Below are 6000 nucleotides of genomic sequence, written 5' to 3'. Positions count from 1 at the left end.
TTGAAACTCAGAAACTTAGCGCTGGAACATGACGCTCCTGATAGGGAACAGGAAAAGAAATAAACAGAAACAGAAAAAGAAATTGCTGATTTTGTTTAACTGTGTCGCATCTCTCTCTCTCTCTCTCTCTCTCTCTCTCTCTCTCTCTCTCTCTCTCTCTCTCTCTCCAGGCACTCTTGCAGTTCTTGGTAAATCCTTTCCTCTCCTCCCCCCCTCGTTTTTCTTCCCTCTCCCCAGTCCCTTCCATTCTCTCATTCGTTATTTTCCCTCCTTTTTCCTGTCCTTTCTTTTTTCCCCTTTTCTTCTGTCACTTTCCTTGTCTCCACTCTATCTCGTCTCCTATCCTCGTCTTCTCTTTCTCTCCTATTCCCTTGACTAAATCTCATTTTCTCCTTTCTCCTCACTACAACCCCACTCTCTTCTCAGTTCCTTCTCGTCTGTTGTTCCCATCTCTCCTCTCCCCTCTCGTCTGTACCTCTCTACTCACTCATCCATCAGCTCTCTATTTTTGCAATCCTCTTCTTTCTTTCCTTGATCTTCTATCTACCCCTTACCTCTTCCTTTTATATTTTGTTTCTTTCCTTCTTTCAGTTCCCTTTTACCTTTCTCCTGCTCCCATTTCTCTCAACGATTCCTTGTTTTCATCGTCCCTTTCTCTTCTCGCCTTTTATCAGTCATTCCAGTTCTTCCCTATTTCCTCTCTACTCCACTCTCTCTTTTCCCATCTTGTTTCTCCCCCATCACCATATCGTCTTTTCCCTCGGTTTTCGACTGTTTGCATCTCTTCTTCCCTATTTCATCTCTCGTTCTTTCCCTCCTGCCTTCTTTCTTCTTATTTCATCTGTTCTTTTTATTCATTTTTCTCATTCCTTCAGATCTATCATCCGTGTCTCATCTATCATCTCTCTCTTCGCCCATTTTTTTTCTTCCTTCTCCATTCTACCATTCCTCTTTCCCCTCTCTTGCCCACTCTCTCACTAAGCCCCAGCCCCCATCCGGTCTTAAATGCTTTTCCCTTCACCCAGTATCTGCTCCTCGCATTCACCACCCCAGTCATACCCTTTGCCTCACACCATCCTCTTTCCTCACACCACCCCTCCCTGTCCATTTCCTCTTTTTCCCCTCTTCTTTCAATCCTCCCTCCCTTCCTTCTTGCTTCTTTATTTTGTCATCTTTTAATCCATCATTTTCCCCCTTCTACCTCCCTTTCTTTTCCTCATTTATCTCCCCATTTTCTTATTTCTCTTTTCCATCACACTGTCTCCCTCAGGTCCTAAATGTCTGTCCCTCATGTTAGCCACTTCACTCAGACCCTGCCCTCAGACAAAACTCTCTCCCAATTCACCTCATTTCTCTCACTCTCCTCTCTCCTACTTCTCCCATTTCCTTTTCCCTCCGCATCTCTACCTTCCTTCTCCCCTTTTTCTTCCATCTTTTCTATTCACCCTACCTCTCTCACTCTGTCTGTCTCTTATATCTTTGTTCTTCCTTCTTCTTTCAGCGATTTATCTTCCTTACCTCATTCTTCCGTCTCTAGGTCTCAGTCCATTTCTTCTCCTTTCTTCCTTGACCTTACCCGTTTGCCTCCTCTCCAGTCACCCCAACCTTCTCTCTCTCTCTCTCTCTCCTTCCCTCAGACCTTTTTCTTTCTTCTGCTTCTCTCCCCACTCCTCTCTGTTCTGTCCCTTTCCTTCTATCACACTTCTCTTTCATCGCTTTGCTTTTTTCTCCTTTGCATGTACTATTAGCTCTTCAGTTCATTCTTCTTTTACTTCCCTTAACCCGCCCCTCTCTCTCCCCCCCCATGTTCTTCCTTCCCTTCACCCACCGCTATCCCTTCTTCCTTTCTCCTCTCCCCGCTTCCCTCCCGTCCCCCACTTTCCTTCTCTTCAGCAGACACGACTCTCTTCCCCTTTTCTTCAAACCTCCCTGCCTTACATCTCTTTGCTTCACTCACCTTTCTTCCACACCACTCTTTTATATGTTTCTCCTACCTACTGTCTTCTGTTTCTTTTCTTTTCCCCTTCACCGACCCTACACTTCTTCATTCCTTTCCTCTCTCCTCCTTTAATACCATCACCATCCTCGCTTCCGTCCCACTGCTCCCTTCTCCTTTCATCCCACCCATATTTTTTCCATCTCTCTATTCCTCTCTCCTATCCTTTTTCCTCGCCTCTCTCTCTTCCCATTCTCTCCTCCACCTTGTTTCACCCCACCTCTTTTCTCCTCATCCCTTTATCGTGTTCCTTTCATTTCATTTCTCTCTGTTCCTTTCATCCTTCTCCTCCCTCCTCCAACACCTTGCCCCCTCCCCCAGCATTCTTCTCCTTTTCCTTCGTCCCTCACCCCATCCTTCTCTATCCTTTATTATTCTAGCCTCCTCTCAACCCGTTTCCTTATTTTATCTTTCTCTTCGTCCATCCTTTCTTTTTTTTCCATCTCTCAACTTTCCACTCCTTTCTCTCCATCTCCCTCTTTCTCACCCGTTTCTCTTCCTTCAGTCTCATTCCCTCCCCCCCCTCTCTCTCTCTTTCTTTCTCTCTCTCTCTCTCTCTCTCTCTCTCTCTCTCTCTCTCTCTCTCTCTCTCTCTCTCTCTCTCTCTCTCTCATCCAGCTCTTTCCTTCCCCTTCTTCCACTCACCAATCACTTACATAACTCTGCCTCCCTTTCCATTCTTCTCACCTCCTTACTTTTCATCAGCTAGCAATCATTTCTTTGACCTCACTCCCCTCTCTTCCATAAGTCTCGTTTCCCTTATTTTAATCCTTTTCTCCTCTGTTCCTTACTTCTTTTTAACTGCAACCTCTTTTATCCTTCCCTCCTCTCCCGTCTCTTTTCCTCCTGCCCCTGGGTTTTCATTTCTTCTTCCGTCTTCTTTTATCCTTTGTCTCGATGTCATCCTTCTCCTCCCCTGTCCTTTCACTCCGCCCACTCCCTCTCTAACTTTGCTCCACCCCTCTTCCGTTGCCGATCCTCGTATGGACATTTTCTTTTTACAAATCAGCCGCTTTTATAGGAGACTGTATTTTTTTCTTCTTGCAACTTTCAGCCGATATTATTCAGCTTGGAGAGAGAAATCAGGTTGTGGAAGTGTTAATGGAGAATGAGTCTAACCCCATTACAGTACAACTGCTTTTTTCAAGCTCATCTGCAACTAACAAGAAAAAAAAAATGAAAACAGACGTCACCGAAGTATGGGGAGTAAATTGTTAAATTTCATAATTCTCTCGCACACCTCTCTCATCATACAAAGTTCTCTTATATGAGCATTAATCGTTTCTCTCTCTCTCTCTCTCTCTCTCTCTCTCTCTCTCTCTCTCTCTTTCTCTACACATCATTATCATCGTCGTTAGACATTGCAAGTCCACCGCTGAACAAAGGCCTCCCCCAGCCTTCTTCATGAATTGCCAGATTTTGCCTGCAAACTTCATTATCTCATCTCTCTACCTCCTGTCTGGCCTTTTTCTGCTTCGCTTGCAGTTTCTAGAGATACTTCTGGCACCGGTATTTTCATTTCTGTTTGTGTACGGATTAGTTTCTATTCCACTGACTTGTCAGTTTCTAGGTCTCACATCTGAATGTCATTGCTGGTATTATGCATTCGTTATAAAGTTTGCATATTTTTGTTTCATACCTATTTTTAAGCTGCTTTGCTGTATGTTTACCGAGAGCTTTCCACCCAGTTATAATTATCTGTTTATTTCTTTTTCGTGGTGTTTAATTATACTCCTCAACCTCTCAAAGAATCACTTCACCTATTTTGATACCTCTCTTTGGTGTAGTTAGAATAAACAGTATTTTAAGTTTTCCTTCGGTTCATCATTAGCCCTGATTTGAAACTCTCTATGTTTAGGTCATTTTGCATTTCGTGCAATGTCTCTGCTGTTTCTGAGATTAGGACTGTGTCGTCTGCAACTCTTGAATGGTTTTAGTTTTCTTCATTTATGGTTATTCTTTTGTCCTCCCATTCAAGTTTTCTGAAAATGCTTCAAGGTATGCTGTAAATAATTTTAGTTAAACCATATCGCCCTGAAGTATGCCCTTCATAAATTTAATTTTTTCTATGTATGTAACTTAACTATAGCAGTTCAGTGTCTGTACCTCACGGTGCCGCCACACTTGCCCTCGAACACTATCAGAAACATTGCTCGTTACATGTTAGATTCATACCTCGAACATATTAGCAACATGTCACAGACATGTTATGGGCAATGTCACGAGCATGGTTTTCGAGAAAGTCACTGACATGTTCGAAACAAAGGAGACGCAGTCGTGTGGTCCAGACTTGCGAGACGTAGTACCCAGCAACATGGCGATGAGGGACACCTTACTTGTCACAGCCGCAACGGTTGTATTATGTGCACAGCAGGGAAAAAGTATACGTGCTCGTCTGCGATTTTGCGTGCGTCCATCACGTAAGGCAAATCTCTATGGTGATGGACATCATTTTGTAAATGACCTCGTTTGAGATGACATTGGACTGCTACCGGTGCAAATGGGGGATACTTCAGAATTCTGTAATTTCATTAGGATGTCAAAGACAGATTCTGAAATGACACCACGGTCGCAGGTAATGGTCTGCTGTTATATTAGATTCATGTCCGCAGCTCAAAGCCTCGTCCACACCAGTGCTACCAACATGATTCCAGTAGAGTCGCCAACATGTTCGAGACACTTGTGTTTCAAACATATCTGTAACATTGTTCCGGGCACAGTTTGGAACATGTTGCTAACACATGTTTCGGTCAAGTGTGGCCGCACCCTTGTATGTTTTTAAACTGCTTTAAAATGTTCTCGCGTATTCCTTATTCTCACAGTGAATTAATAATTCCTATGTCCTCCACTGAGTCAATAATCTTTTCATAACCGACAAAACCTAAGTACTGTACAATAGTTTATAACAGACCGTAGTTTTCTCAGTGAACCGATTCACTCTGTTTAATTGACCAGTGGTCAAATACCCGCTTCGGAATCCTGCCTGCTCACCTGGCTGGTTTTACTCCAAATTTTCTATTTTGTTCTTAGGAAGATTTGCGATGAATTTGTAATTAACTAGCAATAAACTATCAGGTAAATAGTTACTACAATATTTAGACTCGCCTTACTTTTAAAGCTAAATACCTATTGCATTATACCATGTTCTACAAAATTCTTCTTTATACAATGGAAAGTAAGTCGTCAAGTCGGTTTTTTACTTTTACTCCTGAATCCGAGAGTAAAATAAGTTACTGTTCCATCTACTCCTCGGGCATTTCCTCTTTGCATGCTTTTCAAAGAAATTATTACTTATCTGGTGTTACTTCTGCTATATTAATTTTGGGAACTGAAAAGTCAGCTGTTGCTACAATTGCCTATGATGCATACCTCTTTGTAAAACTCTTCATTTCTTTCTGCCATCTTTGCACTTGAAGACATCATCATTTTGTCTTTCAGTGATCTTATCTGTTGCTTTCCTAGTCCCTTTTTACTTCGGACCTGTTTCAGACTTTCTCCTTTTTCTATTGCTTCTTTAATCTCATCCGTGTTTCTCTTGCTTTTCTTCTCTGTCTTTTAATGATAACCTTATTTAATTCTCCTCTTTCTGTTTCCTCATTCTTTGGTTTTACATTAATATCCTTTCTGCTTTCCATGAACTCGAGGGTCGTTTCGGAATACATGTTGGCTCTGGTTTTATTAGCATTCCCTACTACCACTGCTGATTCTCTTATCATGTACCATATCTGATAACCAGCTTAGTAGAAAGTCTTTTAAAATGATAAAAATATTAAACGCTTATTTTTTTTTTCCTTTACACTATGTTTTTATCATTAAATTAATATTCCCATTGCACACACCATACGTTCCTTCAAATTCTACATAGTTTTCCTTGCCCAAGGCTACTATAACACGATGAAGGGCCATGCGAAGGGGTACTATGAGACTCCCCGCAGATTCCAGTACTATGCTGTGGTAATCCTCTTCCGTTCACCTGGTTACGCTCTCCCTTTCGTGCGTTAAGA

The sequence above is a fragment of the Coenobita brevimanus genome, chromosome 80 (genome assembly GCF_032717465.1).
Source record: "Coenobita brevimanus isolate Jiangsu-jjx chromosome 80, ASM3271746v2, whole genome shotgun sequence".
Classification (NCBI taxonomy): Eukaryota; Metazoa; Arthropoda; class Malacostraca; order Decapoda; family Coenobitidae; genus Coenobita; species Coenobita brevimanus.
Note: the sequence above shows the minus strand (reverse complement) of the source record.